The sequence below is a fragment of the Antechinus flavipes genome, chromosome 1, assembly GCF_016432865.1.
Source record: "Antechinus flavipes isolate AdamAnt ecotype Samford, QLD, Australia chromosome 1, AdamAnt_v2, whole genome shotgun sequence".
Lineage (NCBI taxonomy): Eukaryota > Metazoa > Chordata > Mammalia > Dasyuromorphia > Dasyuridae > Antechinus > Antechinus flavipes.
In genome coordinates, this window is record NC_067398.1 from 245,373,304 (window position 1) to 245,395,711 (window position 22,408).

A 22,408-nucleotide genomic window follows, 5' to 3' on the forward strand; every position below is an offset into this window, starting at 1 on the left:
GTCTCTCTCATTTTATAGATGAGGAAATTGAGGCAAACAGAGTTAACTTGCCAAGGTCACACAGCTAATAAGTGTCAGAGTTTAGATTTGAACTTAGGAAGAAAAGTCTTTTTGACTCCAGGCCTGGCTCTCTATCCATTGTGCCATCTAGCTGCCCAAGTGTTTAATAATTGTTAGCTATAAAATAATAGGGAAATAACTGAAGACATTGGTTCCCTGGGCTCAGCAATAATAGATAAAAAAGCCACTTATAGTGGCCACTGTAGAACACAGGCGTGGACTCTAGGGCAACTGCCAAATTTTCTAGCTTATTCTTTATATTATTGTTCATTTATGTAGATGTTTTCATCTTGAACTATGTGTCTTCTTCCTATAGCAGCAATATCTTATTTCAGTCAGGAAAAAATGTTTCTTTGCAAAGGGCAAACTTCAGCTTGGGAATGTAAACATTAGACTCCTATATCTGGTCCATTTTTTTTTCCCCCAAATCTGGTTGGCTTTTTGAGGGTGGAGGGAAGAGGGAAGAAGGGCATAATTTCACATTTGAAAAAGAACCAGAAGGCAGAAAACTGTACTACTTCACAATAATTCACAAGCTGCAGCCTTTTCAGTGCCCATGTTCACAAATTCACCTAAAGCCTTTTTTAAGGAAAAGCATCATAATTATGTCCTGTGATTCAGTTGGAACTATGTGGAAGAAAGGCTGGATAGACTACTCAGCCATAGTCAGAAAGACTTGAATTCAAATCCAAGCTCAGACATATCCACCAGAGAAGGAAATGGAAAACTACTTTTAGTATATTGGCCAAAAAAAGCCAGGGACAGTTAGTCCACAGGGTCACAGAGAAGCAGACATGACTGAAAATGATTCAACAACAACCTCTCCAACCCATTTTCTACATAAACCCAGCGAAATTGGTGAATTCTTTGACAGCTGAGACTCACTTTTGCCTCTCTTGTATTCTCAGTGCTTAGTACAATGTCTGGAACATCATAGACATTTAATAAATGTTTATTGATTGATTTCTTTTTATTGCCTGTAATCCTTGGCTCACAGGACTATTTGCATAAGGCTTTACTCATTGGTGGAGACTGATTACTCAATATTTCAGATAGTATTAAGGATAGAGTTGGTGAGACCCATGTCCTGGTTCTTGGTTTCCAACTTTGAGAAAGATGATATACTAGTCTGGATTTTATTCAGATCCCTAAAGAGAGAGAGAGACTTGTCATGATAAAAGACTCCCTCTCCTTCCTCAAATTACCTTGTTCTAACATATTTATCTATGTAGACACAATAAACCACGAGAGCAAAACACAGCAATGCCCACACAGTCCTACACACAATTTTGCATAGCATGGCAGGAATGCACATGTCACTTTATATAACTAAACTGTCATTCCAAATATTTGGACCAATTCCCAGCCCCATCTATACTGTTTTAATGTATCAACACACATTTATTAAGTGCTGTCTATTAAGTGTGCTGGGTGCTAGGGACATAAAGACAAAGAAATTAAACAACTTCTGCCCTTTTCTTCTACTAAGAAGATGTATCTTCTACATGTGTTAGAATATGTTAGAACAAGATAGTTTGAAAAAGGAGGAATCAGGAAAGGAGTCTATCCAGGTGAAATCTGAGCTGAGTCTTGAAAGGAAGTTAGGAATTCCAAAAGGTAGAACTAAGGAGGGAGAGCATTCTAAGCATGAATAGCCTGTTCAAAGCTATGGGAACAGACAATGCAATACTAAGTTTAAGGTATGGCAAATAAGTTAGCCCGGCTGGAATGAATATATTATGCAATTATGAGAGTAACACTAAATAGCTGTAAAGGTAGATGGGAATCAGATTGGGGGTGATTTTAAATACCAAGCTGAGGGTTTGTATTTTATGTAATCCTAGAGGTAATAGGGAGCCACTAAAGATTTTTGAACAGGGGAAGAGACATGATCAGGCCCATGTTTTAGGAATATTAATTTGGCAATTATGTTGACTGGAAACCAACCAGCAATTACAGTAGTCTGGGCAGAGGTGATAAAATGCTGAACTAGAGTGATGATAGCATGAGTAAAGAAAAGGAAGAAGAATCATAGCATCTCAAGAGCTAAAAGAGTCCTCAGAAATGAAGGGGTCTGCTTGAGCAGGAACTCCCTTGTAACTTCCCTTACATATGATTATTGATGTTCAGTGATTGATCATACCCATAATAGACAAATCCACATTTGCATGCTCCAATCACAAGGATATTTTCTCTTATAATGAAAAGAAACTTTTGTGTGTAAGTAGTATGTATTTCCAAGATAGTTTTCAACAAAAATTCCACATTTATAAGATTTTGAGACCCAAATTTTTCTCCTTCTCTCCCTACATTCTCCCCTGAGCAATCTGATATAGGCTGTATATGGGCAATCATGTTAAACATAATTCCACATTTGTCAGGTTGTGAAAGAAGAAAGAGAACAAAAGGGAAAAACCATGAAACTCCAAAAAAAGTGAAAATGATATGCTTCCAGATAAAGAAACTTAGATAAATATCTGCATTCAGACTCCAGTTCTTTCTTTGGATAACATTTTCCATCATGAATCTTTTGGAATTATTTTGAATCAATGTAATGCTGAGAAGAGCTAAATCTATCAAAGTTGATCATCTGCACAATATTGCTTTTCTTGTGTACAGTGTTCTTCTGCTCACTTCACTTACCATCAGTTCATGTAAGTTTTTCCATGGTTTTCTGAAATGCATCATTTCTTACAGAACAATAGTATTCCATTATATTCGTATACCACAACTTGTTCAGCTATCCCCCAATTGATGGACATTCTCTCAATTTCTAATTCTTTGCCAGCACAAAAAGTGGTGCTACAAATATTTTTTGTGTAAGTTCTTTTCTCTTTTTTATGATCTAGTAGTAGTATTACTGGATCAAAGGGTATACACAGTTTGATTGCCCTTTGGACATAGTTTAAAATTATTCTTCAGAATAAATGGATCAATTCACAGCTATACCAATAATGAGCAGAATCTGACATGCTAGAATGTCAAAGTGCATAAAATGAAATTTAATCTAGATCAGTGTAAAGTCTGACATTTGCATTAAAAAATCAACTTGAAGAAGGCAAGGTTAGAAGATGGCACATGTGAAAAAGATCTGTATGATTTAGAAGGTAAACAGCTCAAGATTGTCATTGTGGCAGAGTGAATCAAAGCCAGGAATGAGAGCCAGGAAGCCTCTTTGATATCAACTAGCTGTGTGATCCTAGGCAAATCACTTAACCTCTGTTCATCTAAGTTTCTTCATTTGAAAAATAAAGAGGTTGAACCAGATGTTTTCTAAGGTCCCTTTTAATCCCAAATCTATGATCCTTTGGTCATATCAGTCTGTAGTATGACACGGGAGCCAAAAATCCCTAATGTAATCATAGATCACATTAAAAAACATACCAAATATAGGATAAAAGAAATAAGTCTTATTTCATTTGCTCACATGTGGTATGACTGACTCTTGGGGAAGAAAGTGTGTACATGCTATACTTTTAAGTTGAATCTGCATTATTAATCTTTTGGAAAGAATCTTAAAAAGTCATCCAGTCCAAACCACCTTTTACAGATAAGGAAATTAAGACCCAAGTTGGTTACCTTCCCAAGGTCCACACAGATAGGAAGAAAGATGTAGAATTTGAATCCAGGTGTTCTGATATCAGAGTTACTACTCTTCCCAGTTGGTCAGTCAACAAGCATTTATTAAGCACTCACTGTGTACCAGGCACTGTGCTATAAGCTCTTAGAGATACAAAGAAAGAGAAAAATTATGCCAGCTGTACTCTACCATGTGCAGACTATATCTGGATACTGTGCTCTATTCTGAGTACTATATATCAAAAGGATCCCTAACAAACAGGAGAGTTTCCTAGGAAGGATAATGATTACCAGGATGGTAAGGAAACAAGCAACTAAGATTAGAGAAGAGAAGATTTAGGGGGAAGAACAATAGCTATCATCAAATATCTAAAAGGCAGAACTAGGAAAAATGGGTAATAGTTGCAGAGAGAGATTTTGGTTTGACATCAATGAGAATTATCCAAAAGAAGAAAAGTTTGACTCCAGAGGTAGCAGTCCTTTTTTTTACTGCGGAAGGAAAGAAAGAAACAAACATTTATAAAGTATCTACAATATGCCAGGCAGTGTGCCAAGCACTTTGGATTCTTATAACAATCCTGTGAGGTAGGTAACATTATGATCCCCATTTTATAGTTAAGAAACTGAGGCAGGCAGAAATTTAAGTGATTTCTCCAGAGATCCATGGCTTTATTTGAATTCCGGTCTTCTTGATTCTAGATCTGAAAGTCTAACTACTGTACCACCTCACTACCTGTGGAGTGGGTGACCATCTGTTAAGGATATAGAAAGGTTCCTTTTAAAAAAAAAGTTAATTTTTGTCATGTTGTATGAGAAAAATCTTTATTCTTTTTTTCCCCTTTCATCCCTTCTCCCCCCCCACATATATTCACACCTATATATATATATACATATATCCACATACACAGATATATATCTACATATATACATGCCCATCTATACTCACACACATACTGATTTACCCATATGTAAACCTGAATCTAAAACAATATTAATATGATTGACATATAATGTAGCTTTCTCTCTTGATTGACTCTAAGTTTTACTTTGTCTAAAATCAATGAATACTGGTTCAACTATTTTTTTCTAATACATTATACTCTTGATCCTTGCTCTATGTTTGTGTATCTCTTATTTCCTAGCTCTGCTAACTCTTCTATTTTAATTCTGTTCCTTAACACCTCCAGGCTATCTTGGCAGAAACCCTGGGGCTAGCTAGGTTTGGTTAGAGCCTCAGCCCAAACCACAGGAACTTTCATCTCCCAGTAAGTGTGGGGAGTGGGGAGTCTGAGTAGGGGAAGACTGAGGGAACCTCTGCTGATTATTACACAAATGAGATGCAGAAGAATAGACACAGACATTAGATGGGGGGAAGAGGAAGTTCGAAAAACCTACTCGTATCAGGAATTGGTTAAATAGAGAACACTACATATATGCTATGAAAAGTGTAGCACCTTCCAAAATCTATAAAGAAATAACAGGGGAGTGAATAGGATAAGATAAGTATAGAAAGGTGTATATAATGGGGAATGAAGAGGGAAGGAAAAGGTGGTGTGGGGGGAGGGGGGAAGGAGGTGGGGAAGATAAGGAAGGATCCATGAGTGGAGGAAGGTTTAGTGATAGCAAGGCAAGTTAAGGAATCATTTTCTTCTTTAAGACTGTATCTCCTTTTTCTAATGAAAAAACATTTTTTTCATAATCTCTTTTTTCTTGCATGATTTTTAAGGTTTTTTTTTTTTTTTTTTTAGTTTTTCCTCAGTTTCTCTCACTTGATTTTTAAAGTCTTTTCCCTAAAACTTGTCCTTTACTACATGGTTAATTTTCTCCCACCTGTCTGTAAAGAAACAGGTACATTACAAAATATCTAGCTGGTGGAACAATATGTTGCAATATTTTTTAAAAATGCTATGTGGAAACAACTAAAGAGGTATTAAAGATGTTTGTAGCCTTTGATTCAGTAAGACCAATCTGGTATTGGGGGAGGAAGGAAGGAGAAGAACTATCAGTACAAAAGTGGGCTGCTAAGTTGGCATAGTGGTTACAGCATTGAGCCTGGAATCAGGAAGACTCATTTTCCTGAGTTCAAATATGGCCTCAACCACTTAATAACTATGTGAATCTAGGCAAGTCACTTAACCCTGTTTGTGACACATTTGTCAGTTCCACATTTGTAAAATGAGCTGGAGAGCCAAGAAAACCCCAAATGGGGTCGTGGAGACACAATTAAAATGACAGAACAACCAAAAAACCCCACAAACACACGATTAACTCTAATAATAACATGGAGTCTTTTTTAGCTGTTTTTATTTCTACTGATGTTTTTGTTGACACAGTGATTTCTTATTAAGTCTCTGCCCTCCCCAATGTTACAGCCTTTCTAACAGATTAAAAAAAGAAAGAGAAAAAAGGCAGCAGATTTTTATTTTCTTTTGTGTATTTTTTCAGATTTTGTTGCTGTTTTTCTTTTCTTTTATCCATTTTACGGATCTCTTTTGTTTTTACATCATCTTCCATTACAAGTATATCTTCCTTCCTTTCAAAAAAGAGTTCAGCAAAATCAACAAATATAACTGGATACTGAGTAATTTGTCGTTTCTGTCACCAGCTTGTGTGTTTGTGTGTGTGTGTGTGTCTATATTTGGGTATGGGATCATAGCATGGGAAAAGGCTGGCCTTTAAATCAGGATGATATACTTTTAAATTCTGCCTTTGACAACATACTGGCTTCATGACTATGGGTGCACATCTCCTTTCAGTGAATGACTTAGGTAACTCTAAGATTAAATTATAGATGAGGAGGGACTTTCCACACAGGGAATTCCTTATCCTGATGGTCTAAATTGGAAGGAAAAAAATACAATTTTTAGATAAATGGTAAATAATGGAGGATTTTGGTATTATTTCTTACCAATTTGGGTTTTGTGTGTTGTTGGAGTACCCAAATTAATCCCAAGGGAGCTGCTGCCATTTGTATGATGGTTCAGTTCATATATATCCTGGTATAAACCAGAGTTGGGATAAAACATAATCAGTGGAGAGATAAATTCCAATCTCAGTTCTGGCATAAATAATCTTGATGACATGGGTTAAAAACTTCCCTTTTCTGGGCTTCAGTCTTAGAAGTCTGGAAAACAGGGGAAAGAGAGCAGACAACTTCTAAATTCCTTTCGAAATTCACTAGTCTCTCGGAGATTGTGTGTGTTATTGAATCTCCTCATTTTACAGCAAGGAAACTGAGGCTCTGGGAAGCATACTTAAGGTTAGACTTGTTGTAAAGCATCAAAGGTGGTATTTGAACCCAGCTCTTTCAACTCCAGAGCCAGTGTTCACCCCACTGTACAATTATTGAAGGACAAGGGTGGGGGAGGGAAGAGATTAATTTCCAATAACTACTTGATTCCATCCCTTAGGATGTAGTTTATATGCTATTCATCGTGTTCCTGTCATTCACCACCACCCTGATAGGCTTTGTTCTTAAGAGAGATCGTGGGGGACTTGGCAGGAATAAATAGTTCTGTTATTTTGGTCTAACTTGGTCTGGAGACTTTATTTGGTTGAGTTCTATCCTAAATGCACACAAGCTTGAATGGTTCTGAATTTTCTGTGAAACTTCAGAAGTCTGTATCACCTGTTTGTTTGTTTTTTCTTTCTTTCTTCCTTTTTTGGCAGCATCTCATGGGGAAATAGCTCAAAGGCAAACTGGTTTGGGATACTGCTGACAGCCAGTACAGTTGACTATTCACAAAGCACTCTCGCTCCCTAGCGGCTGCCTAATGGGTTGAAAGTACAAAAGATACAATTGTTACTTGAACTTCAGGGAAAATAGCAGGTGTGGCTATTGGTGTATCCTTTTTTTTTTTTTTTTTTTTTTTTTTTAAATACCACTTCTGTGATACAAATATATAAGTTGCTGGTTGGGAAGGACTGCAAACATTTAAAAAAAGTTTCCATGGAAACATTCTAACTTCACATTATAAACTCCAGAGACTATTTTGGTCTGAAGATCTTTCCCTATATCAATCAATCAACTATCCAAAAAGCATTTATTAAGTACCTACTATGTACAGGCTCTGTGGTAGGTGTTAGGAATAAAAATATAAGGTATGAACCACTTATACTTTTGGTATAAGGTACCAAAAAGTTCACATTCCAAATGTAGTTCCTTGAGGGCAGGAAATCTCATTTTTAGTTCCTTGAGGGCAGGAAATCTCATTTTTTGTCACATCCTATCTATCTGGCCTTTTACCTGAGCCATTTGTCTTGCTATTTTTCTGTTTTTCTACAACTAGAATATTATCCTAGAGGTAACTTTCTCTATGCCTAGGGGTAATTAATTAGTTTAGTTTTCGAACTCCAAGGCTAGTGCTGAGCTTTATAAACTGGTGAACGAGTGAGTGAGCTCTGGCAAATTCACTATTAGATCTGGTCAGATTCATAACAGACCATTCTTCACATACCATTCAGCAGTTCACTCTGGCCATCTTGCCATCTACTTTACTCTGCAGTATTCTCAACTCCTGTTCCCTTTCATCTCTTGTTTTGGGCAGAAATTAAATCCATATGACTTTTAATTCTGGAAAAGGTATGTCAGTCAACTGTCATATGCCTTTTCATTCCAAAACTCCCTTCACCAGACACTGCTCCTTAAGGTGGGCTGTCTCCCTCTGCCTAAGTGTAACTTCTTTCTGCCAGGAAGCCTACTACATTCACTGCCTATGCCTATGTCTTTGTAATTATTTTATTTTTTAGATTATATTTCCATATGAGTCAGGTTGGGAGAGAAAAATCAGAAGGAAAAGGAAAAAATGAGAAAGAAAAAACAAGAAAAAAAGGTGAAAATAGGATGTGTTGATCCACATTTAGTCTCTACAAGTCTCTGATTGTGGATGACAATTTTCATCCAATGTTTATTGGGATTACCATGGATCACTGAATTGCTGAGAAGAACCAAGTCTACCATAGTTGGTCATCACAATCTTGTGTTCTCCTTATTCTACTTGCTTCACTCAGCACCAGTTTATATAAATCATTTCAGGCTTTTCTAAAATTAGCCCACTCATCTTTTTTTATAGAACAATAATAAATATTCCATTACTTTCCTATACCATAACTTATTCAGTCATTCCCTAGTTGATGGGCATCTACTCATTTTCCAATTTTTGGCCACACAAAAAAGAAGCTGCTGCAAACATTTTTGCATAAGTGGATCCTTTTCCTCTCTTATATTTATATTTTTGTGTGAATGTATGTCTCTGTGTATATTTCAAAAGAATTCAGGACATTCAGTTTAGAAGAAAAAAGATTCATTTCTAATACTTCAATTCAGCAAATATGTATTAAACATCTATCTATATGTACTACCGTGTTTCTCCGATAATAAGACACCGTCTCATTAATTTTTTGGACAGAAAAACACCAGAGGGCTTATTTTCAGGGGAGGGCTTATTTTAATGAACATTGACAGCAATTTTAATAAACAGGTAAATGTGAACAAAAAAAAGTACCTTTATTCAATAATGATCATGTCATCTTCTTCAACAACATCATCATAAGTGTCCATACCCTGAATTCCATCCTGGATGTCTTGCGCCTCTATTTCCTTCAGAAGAAGTGGACCCAATCTGTCATGTCCAGTAATATAGCTCTCTTTAAATGAACATGTCTTGTCTAGGTAACCTGTTCGTAGTGCCTTGGCGACACAGCTGTCAGTAATTTTATCCCATGACTTCTTCACCCAAGTCATGACTTCTTGCAGACAGGGCTTCACAAAGTTTCCACGCTGATTTCTTTCCATTCTATTTTCAGTGTAGTCATTGACTTCCATGCGCAAATGGTCCTTGAATGGCTTGTTTATTGCAATATCAAGGGTCTGGAGATAGGCAGTCATTCCTGCAGGAATCATTACTTTATATATTCTTCTTTCTGCAAGGAAGTTCTTCATTTCTTTAGCACGGTGAGTGCTGGCTGAGTTCTTCTTTTATCCTCCATCATGCCCCCTGAGTTCTTTTATCCTCCATCATGCCCCTTCACTCCCACTTACATACCGGGTTTTTATGTTGTCCTGCCTCAGCTCTCCTCCGCGGCACTGCTCTCAATGGCTCCAGCAAGCAAATCACTGGGGAAGAACAGGATGACACCCTCACTGCTGCAGCTCTGATTGGATGCAGCTCGGAGCGCGGCGTGCGTTTCACGGGGGGTGGGGGTGGGACGGTGCATACAGAGGGTACCGTAATGTAGCATGTAGTGCAGGGGATCACCTTCACTACAGTAGCAATCTCAATAGGGCTTATTTTCGGGGGAGGGCTTATTTTAGAGGAATCTTACACAGTAAGGGGAGGACTTATTTTGGGGATAGGTCTTATTATCGGGGAAACATGGTATATCACTCCCCTACTCAAAAATATTTCTGTTTCTCTCATGCTTAAAGTTCAATATTCTGGAGCTACTACATCCATATTATTCTTTTTTTTTTTTTTTAATAATTTTTTATTGATAGAACGCATGCCAGGGTAATTTTTTACAGCATTATCCCTTGCATTCATTTCTGTTCCGATTTTTTCCCTCCCTCCCTCCACCCCTTCCCCCAGATGGCAAGAGTCCTTTACATGTTGAATGGGTTGCAGTATATCCTAGATACAATATATGTGTGCAGAACCAAACAGTTTTCTTGTTGCACAAGGAGAATTGAATTCAGAAGGTATAAATAACCCGGGAGGAAAAACATAAATGCAAGCAGTTTATATTCATTTCCAGTGTTCTTTCTCTGGGTGTAGCTGCTTCTGCCCATCTCATCCATATTATTCTTGCGACTAATAAGAACTACCAATCAGTGAGGATTATTCTTCCCTGTCCTCTGCTGTCCAAACCACAGATTCTTGGTTTAGCCTCCTAGCACTACTATTCCCTCAGAAAGCTATCAAGGAAAATCTTGTGACTGAATCTTAAGTGTATCAGTTCAAACTTATGCATACTAATTTAAACATTTGTCAATCTCAGTTCAGAAATCCTTTTAACTAGAGTGACTAATAGGGAAGATTTCACTGATGCCCAACTCCTCTCCTTTCCCACTGCCAGCCTAAAGACTCCTGTAACTATTTCTTCATGCTTTACTCCTACACATAGCATAATACTTCTTCAAAGCACTTGTTTATTCAATGATGTTGATAGAGTTGGCCACTTTCAAGATGTCGCTCATACTCATCTCTTTTCTCCATTCTCACTGTCATTATGCTGATCTAAACCTTTATCATGTCCTACTTAGGTCTTTTTGGTCTGCTTTAGACTTTCCTCCCTGATAAAATTAGATTAATTTTCTTTCTTTCTTTTTTTCATTCCCCTTCCCTACTATCCTCTTCCCTTTCCTTCTCTCCCCTTCTATCCTTTTCTTTCTTCCTTTTTTCTTCTTTCCTTCCTTCCTCTCTCCCTCTTTTCTTTTTCTCTATTTTTTCTTCCTTCCTTCTTTTTTTGCTTCCTCCTCTCCCTCCTTCCTTCGTTTGTTTGTTCCTTCGTTCGTTTGTTCCTTCCTTTCTCTCTCCCTCCCTCCCTCTCTTTCCTTGTGTCTCTTTGTCTTTGAGCCTGTCTCTGACTCTATCTTTGTCTCTGTCTCTCTGTCTTTCTGTCTCTGTCTGTCTCTCTTTATTTCACAGGTTGGAAATATAGCAGCTACTCTTTTAAGAATGTGTCCATAAGCTTCATCAGATTCTTGCCAAAGGGCTCCATGACAAAAAGAAGTTTAAAAATATCAAATGCTCTTGGGTAAACCAAGTTAATATAATGAAAATGAAAATTCTACCTAAATAATCTACTTTAGTGCCATACCAATCAAACTATCAAAAATTATTTTATAGAGCCAGAAAAAATAAAAGAATTCATCTGGAAGAACAAAAGGTGAAGAATAGGAAGTGCATTAATGAAAAAATCATGTCAGACCTAAAACTGCATTATAAAGCAATAGTCACCAAAACCATTTGGTATTGGCTAAAAACCGAGTAGTGGATCAGGGGAATAGCTTAGGTTCATAATACACAATAGTCAATGACTATAGTAATCCAGTGTTTGATAAATCTATAGACTCCAGCTTCTGGGATAAGAATTCACTATCTAACAAAAATTGCTGGGAAAATAATATGGCAGAAACTAAGCATAGACCAGTATTTCACATCCTATAACAAAATAAGGTCAAAGTGGGTTCATGATTTAGACATAAAAGGTGATACTATAAGCAAATTAGGAATGCAAGGGATAGTCTATCTGTCAGATCTTTGGAGAAGGAATTTATGACAAAACAATAGAGAACATTATGAAATACATATAAGATGATAATTTTGATTACATTATGCTAAAAAGTTTTTGCACAAACAAAATCACTACATCTAGGATTGGAAGGGAAGCAAAAAACTGGGAAATATTTTTTTAAATAAAGTTTTTCCTGATAAAGGCCTCATTTCTAAAACAGAGAACTGAGTCAAATTTATAAGAATCCAAGTCATTCCCCAGTTGATAAATGGTCAAAGGATATGAGCAAAGGGTTTTCAGATAAAGAAATTAAAGCCACTTATAATCATATGAAAAAATGCTCTAAATCATTATTGGAGAAACGCAAATTAAAACAGTTCTGAGATACCTCCTCACACCATCAGATTGGCTAAGATGACAGGAAAAGATAATAATAATTATGGGAGGGGATGTGGTAAAACTGGGACACTAATGCATTGTTGGTGGATTTGTGAAATGAGCCAACCATTCTGGAGTATAATTCGGAACTAAGTCAAAGGGCTACAAAACTGTCTATACCTTTTTTAATCTAGCAGTCTCACTACTGGGCCTGTACCCCAAAGAGATCATAAAAGAGGGCAATGGAGTGGATGCCCACTAATTGGGGAATGGCTTAATAAGTTATGGTATATGAATGTAATGGAATATTATTGTTCCATTAAAAATGTTGAACAGGCTGATTTCAGAAAAGCCTGGAAATACTTATGTGAACTGATGCTGAGTGAAGTGAGAAGAACCAGGCAAACATAGTATACAGTAAAAACAAGGTTATGTGATGATCAATTGTGATAAGATTTAGTTCTTCTCAGCAATACATTCATTCAAGACAATTCCAATAGACTTGGGATGGAAAATGCCATCTGCATCCAGAGAGAGGACTGTGGAGACTGAATGTGGATCACAGCATAGTATTTTTACCTTTTTTGTTGTAATTATTTGCTTGCTTGATTTTTCTTTGTCATTTTTCCTTTTGTTCTGATTTTTCTTGTGTAGCATGACAAATGTGGAAATATGTTTAGAAGAATTGCACATGTTTAGCTTAGATTACTTGCTGTCTAGGGGAACAGGACAGCAGGAAGGGAGGGAGAAAAATTTGGAACACAAGACTGAAACTATCTTTGCATATATCCTGAAAATTTTAAATTGAATAATGAATTAAAAACAAAACAAACACAAAACAGAGAGATAAGAATTGGACCTGCAATTTCTTTGATAGAGGAATTTCCATATGAGGAAACTCTCCACAGTAACCAAACAGGGGTTTAGAATTTGGGGTTTGAATCACCTTCTTTCTGCAACTTATAGCAAGTTTTCTAGATTGAACTTGGAGAGTCAAGTGATTAGCTTAGCATCAAAAATTTAATGTGTTAGAGGAAGGATTTGAATCCAGGTCTTCCTGAACCAAGACTATTTCTCTACCCACTACATTATACTGTCTCATGTATATAAAACACATGCAAGGAATGGGCTTAAAATTGAGAATGAGATATGCATTTTTGGACATTGCCAATGTAGAAATTTATTTTGGTGAATATTATGAATTTGCAATAAAGGTTTTACTTTTTGTTTCTAATTGTTCAATTGCAGAGGTAGAGGGGAAAGAGATAATAATTGCTTATAAAAATAAATTTAAAAAGTGAAAATCTTAACACCTCTCCAATATATGTGAAGGAATTTATTTTGGAGAAAGAAAAATATGAGTTGCCAAAGGATCAGAAAAGGTCTAATGAAATAGGAGATAATTGAGCTCAACTTTGAAGTAAATCAAAGATTTTAAAAAATTAACTTTTTTGTTATATTTTAAAATTATCCTTCAATAACAATAACAATTACATAACAAAATTATAAAAATTTTGGAAGACTTCTGAATAACTAAATGATTCTAGGATACTAGGAATAAAGAGCATTGTCCATCTCATGACTGGAAGATGATAGCCTAATATAGAGAATCAAAAATGAACTTTGAACCTGACCAATGTATGGATATTATAATTTAAAGTACTTAGGTAATAAAGAGGTTTTGTATTTCTTTCCATCATTCTCTTGAGTGGATAGAAAGAAATGAGAGGGAGGATAAAAAAAATGCTTGCTAATTGAAAAAAATAAGTTTTAAAAATAAATTTATTTTAAAAAATAAAATTAAAATTTAATTCTTGTTCTTTGGGTTTCCAAGACCTAAATTCTGCATTAGTTTTCTTTTTTCCCTATTAAAGTTAAATGCTGACCCCAAAGAGGGAATGTAAAAAATTTAACTTAAAAATCCATTTTCTCTCTCTTCTGCCTCCCCCCGTTAAAAAAAAAAAGAAAACTTTTCCAATAAATATACTTAATTAAACAAAACAAATTCCTTCAATGGCCATGTTAATTAAAAACTCTCTCATTCTTAACCTTGAATGAGGTCCCTTCCAGATTAAATATGTGTGGTGAAGGAAAGAAAAGATTCAAGAATGATTCTAAGACTATGAGCTCAGCTGTCTAGAAGTATGATGGTTCTTTCTATAGAAATAGAAAAGTTCTAGAGAGTGGTAGATTTAGAGAATGAGATACCATGTTCTGTTTGAACATAGGATTGTAGATTGAAAGCTAGAAAGGATCTTAAAGACCACTGAATTGACCCCGTTTATTTTATACAAAAGAAAACTAAGGCAGACAAGTTAAATGATTTGCTCAGTGTAACATGATCAGTAAGTGTTACAGACAGGATTTGAATTAAACACTTCCTGAATACAAATCCAGCCTTCTGTCTACTCCACTGAATTGTTTCATTCATGTTAACTTTGAGATACCTTCTAGTCATAATGATGTAGGATTAGCACTTAGGAAGAATAGATTTTCTATATGTGACAAGTAACATGAAATAGACCAAGTTCTCTAATAAATTACCTTTTGGGATGCTATTTGATTTGTTTCTGTATTTTAATCTTTCAGATCTAGAGCTAGGAGCTATATAGCTGACAACTAAATAAAGGATAGATACAATAGATGACACAAAATTGAAAACATGCTGTACAAACAAAATCAATGCAGTTAAGATTAGAAAGGAAACAGTTAACCAGAAAATAAACTTTGCTGCAAGTTTCTCTGATAAAGAGAGAATTGTAGAATAGTTTATTGTGTAATGAAGGCACAGAGATGTTCTTTGACTTTCCAGTCCCATTTAACTACAAAATTCCTAAGAAAATACATGAGGGAATATTACCTGAGAATTGGCTTGTACTTCTCCATCCAAAATTAAGTAGGTTGTTTTTGTTTTTATATTACAACACTAATGAGTACAAGGTGTGACAAAACACAACTGTTGAGACTAGAATTGGATCAGCAATAAGAAACTTACTTGTAGAGAAAGGTCAGGTAAAATCCTTGCCATAAGAAACAGACATCTCATCTCTGAATGAGGCTGATTCCCCAATCTCTATGCCAGAAATGAAAACTTAACCTGCCTGGAAAGAAAGTTTTCTGTCATATGGAGGCATGCTTTCTGTGGAAGATCCAAGGCTGATCAACATCAGAAAAGGACAGCTCATCTGTGAGAAGGGTAAAAGATAATTTTCCTACTGTAGAAAGAGATAGATCAATTGTGTGCAAGGCTTGGGCTAGTTTCCTTGAAAAACAGAGAAATATTACTTGTGCCTCAGGTAAAGTTTAGAACTCTCAAATGTCGCAGAATCACCACAACTGTGGGCAGGTGTGACATCAGGTATTTCAGTCTAGAAAGTGATACTAGGTGTAGGATAGAAATATTTTTATTAAAGAACATTTCTCTTGGGAAAGACTCAGCAGAGGTTTGACTCAAATGAGCAAAAACAGAAGAGAACAAATATGGCAGACCTCTATTAGGGACAAGATGAATTGTTTGCTAGAAAGTGTCAGAGACTCAGCATTTGAATACCGGTAGGCTCTAGGAAGAAAAGAAATTCTGGACTCATATGTCAGGAATGTATAAAAGATTGAGTAATTCTCACTACATAGAATTCCCAATCCTCTATTTTTGTCCACTTGCATTTTTTATTTCCTTCACAGGTTAATTTGTACAGCAAAATAACTAATGGACATGTATACATATATTGTATTTAACATATATTTTAACATATTTAACATGTATTGGTCAACCTGCCATCTGGGGAAGGGGGGAGGCGAAGGAAGGGAAAAGTTGGAACAAAGGGTTTTGAATTGTCAATGCTGAAAAATTACCCATGCATATATCTTGTACATAAAAAGCTATAATAATAATAAAAAAAAGATTGAGTGGTTCTACAACCCTTATCTAACAGGTGTTTATAAAGTTTGGCAATACCACCCAGTATTGCCAAAGGGAAATTATTTTCCAAATTACTGTTGTGGTTGGACAACACTTATGAAGATAGCATAAGAGAAATGTTATTCCCTGAAAGAACAGAAATGAACAGTTTGATCCAAGTAGCCAAGGGACTGTGGGAATGGTATGACTTGTGGGTATACCTAAAAACTACTATAGTGAAGACACAGTCACTGACCTATGTAAGACAAATTGATAGGCAATATGAGAGTGTTTAAGCAATTGGGAAAGGGCCAACAAGATAGTTTTTGTTGTTTTATCACCTCAGCTATATCTGATTCTCTGTGATTCCATTTGTGGTTTTCTTGACAAAGACACTGGAGTGATTTGCCATTTCCTTCTTCAGCTCATTTTTATAGATGAGGAAATTGAAGAAAATAGAGTTAAGTAACTTGCTAAGGATCACACAATTATTAAGTGTCTGAAGTTGGATTTAAACTCAAGGTCTTCTGATTCCATGGTCAGTATTCTATCCGCTGTACCAACTTGGTGCCCTAACAAGACAGTCTACATTATAAAAACTCTGTCATAACAATCTCAGGAATGCCTTTTAGTATGTGGGCCATGCATTCTATAGATACACAATTGAGCAAAGATATAAAGAAAATCTAATAACAGTTAAGCCCCAAGGACAAAGATATCCTTGGAAAGATGAAGAGAAATGAGAATTGTAAAAATAATAGGCCATTCTCCAGTTGATGGGCATCCATTCATTTTCCAGCTTCTAGCCACTACAAACAGGGCTGCCACAAACATTCTTGCACATACAGGTCCCTTTCCCTTCTTTAGTATCTCTTTGGGATATGAGCCCAGTAGTAACACTGCTGGATCAAAGGGTATGCATAGTTTGATAACTTTTTGAGTATAGTTCCAAATTGCTCTCCAGAATGGCTGGATGTTTTCACAATTCCATCAACAATGTATCAGTGTCCCTGTTTTCCCACATCCCCTCCAACATTCCGCATTATCTTTCCCTGTCATTCTAGCCAATCTGACAGGTGTGTAGTTGTATCTCAGAGTTGTCTTAATTTGCATTTCTCTGATTAATAATGACTTGGAGCATCTTTTCATATGTTTAGAAATAGTTTCAATTTCTTCGTCTGAGAATTATCTGTTCATATCCTTTGACCATTTATCAATTGGAGAATGGCTGAATAAATTGTAGTATATGAATATTATGGAATATTATTGTTCGGTAAGAAATGATCAACAGAATAATTTCAGAAAAACCTGGAGAGATTTACACAAACTGATGCTGAGTGAAATAAGCAAGACCAGGAGATCATTATATACTTCAACAACAATACTATATGATGATCAATTCTGATGGACCTGGCCATCTTCAGCAATGAGATGAACCAAATCAGTTCCAATGGAGCAGTAATGAACCGAACCAGCTACACCCAGGGAAAGAACTCTGGGAGATGACTAAGAACCATTACATTGAATTCCCAATCCCTATATCTTTGCCTGCCTGCATTTTTTATTTCCTTCACAGTCTAATTGTATAATATTTCAGAGTCAGATTCTTTTTGTACAGCAAAATAATGGTTTGAACATGTATTTTGTATTTAATTTATACTTTAATATATTTAACATGTATTGGTCATCCTGCCATCTAGAGGAGGGGGTAGGGGGAAGGAGGGAAAAAATTGGAACAAAAGGTTGGTAATTGTCAATGCTGTAAAATTACCCATGCATATAACTTGTAAATAAAAAGCTATTAAAAATAAAAAAATAATAAGCCGATCTGCTTATATAGCTAGTAAGAGAAAACCAGAAAGGCAGAATTACCTAATGTTATAGCTGGGGTGGAGATATTTATTTAAAAGTGGGATCCATCTATGGAAAAACACCACATCAATTCCACAGAAGTTGTACTCTAAAGGACCAATGTCAGGAAAAGATGTATTGCACATCTTTAGTCTGTTAACTGTCCATTGTTACGTTACTTTTTTATTTGTGTATATGCAGCTATGTTTGCATATTTTATTTACCCTTTAAGCCATCTGAGATATTATTATTGCTTGACTTTTTTTTTTTTGCTATAATGCATACATATGTATTAGTTCCTGTTATTTGGATAGTATGTTGTGCTATAATATGTATATGTAATATGTCCTGCATGTAATCTAGATCTATAGTTGTTGAAACACTTTTATTTACTCCTTGTCTTGTTTTTAACTTCTCCTCCCCAATTAACAAGCATTTATTTTCTTCATTCTTCTTCTTCCCCCTACTATGGGAATAAACAACAAATTATAACCAATATATATAGTCAAACAAAAGATTCTCTTATTGTCCATATCCAAAAATATAAGTCTCATTTTGCATATTAAGTCCATTACCTTTCTATCAGAATGTATTATTCATTAGATCTTTGTTATAATGGTTGAACACTGTGCTGATTGATTTTTAAGTATTTCAATATTGTTCTTTTTTTTTTACAACGTTACTATAGTACAAATTTTCTTTATTCTGCTCACTTCACTCAGCATCAATTTATATAAAACTTCCCAAGTTTTTCTGAAAAAGTCTCTGTCATTTTTTTAATAGTACAATATTATTTTCTTATATTAATAGGCTATTAGTTGTCCAAGCATCCCCTGGTTAAAAAGCATCCCTTAATTTCCATATTTTTTGCCATCACAAAAAGCTTCTAGAGATCTTTTTGTATATGTGGAAATTTTCCCTTTTTCATTTCTTTGGGGAGTATAGATTAGGAATGACATTCCTGGGTTAAAAAAGTATATACTTTTTGAGCAGAACCAGGAGAACATTATACTCAGTAACAGCTACATTGTACAATGATCTAGGACAATTCCAAAAGACTCGTGATGGGAAATGCTATCCACATCCAGGGAAAGAACTATGGAGTGTGAATGCAGATTGATACATACTATTCGCACTTTTTTTGTTTTCTTATAACTTTTCCTTTTTGTTCTGATTCCTCTTTCACAACAGAACTAATGTAGAAATATGTTTAATATGATTGTGCGTATATAACCTATATCAGATAGATTGCTGTTTTGGGGAGAGGGGAGGATAGGAAGGGAGGGAGAAAAATGGAAATCAAAATATTATAAAATAAATGTTGAAAACTAATAAGTTTTTTTTAAGTGTACATTATTAAGTGATTTTTGTGCATAGCTATAAATTGCTTTCCAGAATGGATGGACCAATCACCAATCCATCAACAGGGCATCAAAGCATGTTATCTGATAAGCCCTCTAACATTTGTCATTTTTGATTTTGTCATCTTTACTAATCTAATGGGTATGTGATAGAGCCCCATGCTTTAATATGCATTTATCTAAATCACTTGGACATCATTATTCCAGAAGTCTAATGATGAAGAATGCTGCCTACTTCCTAATTAAGAGGAAGAACTAAATATTTCGAATGAGACATAGATTTTTGGATATGGCCAGAAAGGGAATCTTTTTTGACTATGTGTATTAATTAATTATTAATTAGAAAATTAGAATTTATTTTTTAAATGATGTGTAGGACAGTGGGAAGAAAGAAATGAAATGCTTGTTAATTGATAGTTTGGATTTCTTAACTTGAGAAGTGCATTTTCATAATTTTTGACCATTTATTAATTGAGGATTGGCCCTTATTATTATAAATTTGAATCAGTTAATTAGATATCTTCAAAATGAGAATTTTATCAGAAAAATTTGCTTCAAAGATTTTTTTCCTCTTTAATTGTTCCTCTTCTAATTTTACCTTTTTTGGATGTGTGCAAGCTTTTAAGTTTAATATAATCAAAATTGCCCATTTTCTTTTCTTATCTTGTTTATTATCTCTTGTTTAATCATTGGCTATTTTCCTATTTTTAGATATTTCTCTTGCTCCTCTAATTTGTTTAGGATGTCATCTTTTATGTCTAGGTAATGTATACATTTGGAGTTTATTATATGGTATGAATGTTGGCCTAAACTTAAATTTCAGGTAGATTGCTTTATAGTTTTCCCAGCAGTTTTTGCCAAATACATGGATATCATTGAATCTTTGGCAAAGATATAGATCAACAATCAGTGTGGGTGTGGACATATTAATGAGGAGGTGAGCTAAAAATCTTCAGCTCTTCCTGCTGAGAAATTGATTAGATCTTGAGGTTCAGTCTCCAGCCCTCTGAACAAATATCAAAAAATAGATTACCTTTACACTTTAATCAGAAATAAACTCTCCCAGTTGAGTGGGGTCTTGCCCAGGACTGAGTATTAAGGTTGATCTCATCATCAGCCTAGTCCTTCAGAAAGGGACTAACTCACAAGGTCTGGTCCCTGAATAAAGAAAGAAAGGGGAAAAAAAACACCTCAATTCTAATTTAATCATTGGTTATTAATAATAGAAAAATAATCATTTCTCTTAATTTCTAAACCACTACTATCTTATTCTGATGATTACAGTATTGCATGTATTCTTGATATATATTTGCTATGAATAGTACCCTAGGTTAAGTTCTTGTGATACCTTATTCTGTTAGGTATTGATATTATTTTCATGATTTGGTGTACAATTGCAAAATTCTTGACCCAGGGGAGGAATATAGCACCCTCTTTAATTTTTCATGTTTTACTATTTTTTATTTTTCCCAATTATGTATAAAACAATTTTACATTTGTTTTTAAAGCTTTGCATTCCAAATTCTCTCCCTCTACCCCACCTTAAGAAGGCACATATGAAGCTATGCAAAATATTTCCATGAAAGTCACATTACAAAAGAAAAAACATCTCCCCTTCCTGCAAAAAAAAAAAAAAAACCCTTAAGAAAAAATTTTGTTTAAAATAGTATGTATACGTCAATCTAATTGGTTCTTTTTCTGTGTATGGATAACATTTTTCAATATTAATCCTTCAGTGTAGTCATGGATCACTGTGTTGCTAAGAATAGCAAAGTCATTCACAGCTGAGCGTCCCACAATATTGCTATTACTTTTATACACAGTACATTTCATTCTTCATGAGCTCATGGAGAACTTTCCAGATTTTTCTGAGAGAATTCTGCTCCTCATTTCCCACAATAACATTCCACCACAATTATTCAGCCATTCCCCAAATGATGAGCATTCCCTCAGTTTCCAATTCTTTGCTCTGAGGAAAAAATGCTGCTGTAAATGTTTTTTTTTTTTTTTTTAAATATAGGGCCTTTTTTTTTTTTTTTTAATCTCTTTTGGGATGCATACCTAGTAGTAGTATTGTTAAATCACAGGATATGTATGGGTTTATAATCCTTTGGGCATACATAGTTCATATCTTTTGATCATAGCACTCTCTTATTCAAGAAATTGGAATATAGCTGAGAAAAGTACTTGCAGGATAGGATAGAAATGCTTGGTGTAGTCTAATCCCAAGGACTCAGGGCTATGGCTAAGATAATTTCATTCTGCTCTCTTAAGGAGGGCACATAAAAAGTCAAAAGAAATGAGAACTAATATGTGGAAGTGGGAAAAGGAAGGGACTTGGAGAAAGTAGGCAACATAACTAGGGAGAGAATGAGAGTCTGGACTAGGAGGGCACCCAAGATCACAGAGCACCATTGGATCTGCTATTATTTCCATCTATCCCAAACAGTGATGAAATGTTGGGAAATATTGTAACTGTTCCTGTTTGCCAAAAATAACCATATGACATTTTTACTTCCTTGTCCTTTAGTTCTTGTGCTGAGCTTATATGCCAATCTTTGTTTCTGTAAGGATTTGTTTGCTTTATGTATTTGCCATGTGTTTTCAAGAGAAATTGATGTCTCTAAGATATTCAGTATGTCTACACGTGCACATGTATCTCTTTGTGTGTTCTTAAAATAATTAAAAGCTGAAGAGTGAAGGAGGCTTGAGAGAGAGAGAGAGAGAGAGAGAGAGAGAGAGAGAGAGAGAGAATTTTCTCTCTAATCACTGGCTTTTTTCCCCAGATGAGGGGTTAAGCTGAACAAAAGAGTTTTTATTGATACATATTATTGTAGCTCCCTCAAAGCAGAGAAAAGATTAAGTGAATCCAAACCTGGACAATATACTAGTACTATTCTCTGGTGTGGAAAAGCTTGGTAAACAGAAGTAGGAGAAAACTCCAGTGAGACAATGGCCTCAGGAAAATTTTTCTGTATTATCTCTGGCAGGTGTAATGAACCCCAAATCTCAAGACTGACTACTGACTAAGGAAGAAGTTCAAACC

At 35.3% G+C, this 22,408-nt stretch overlaps 1 long non-coding RNA gene across 1 annotated transcript; it reads right to left on the reverse strand.

Moving 5' to 3' along the window:
• Positions 1–7,578: 7,578 nt before the first annotated feature.
• Positions 7,579–22,092, reverse strand: LOC127563272 (uncharacterized). Its single transcript, XR_007953942.1, has 2 exons — positions 20,396–22,092; positions 7,579–9,754 (listed from the first exon to the last, which is right to left on the reverse strand). It is a non-coding gene; the product is annotated as an uncharacterized LOC127563272 (long non-coding RNA).
• Positions 22,093–22,408: the final 316 nt, after the last annotated feature.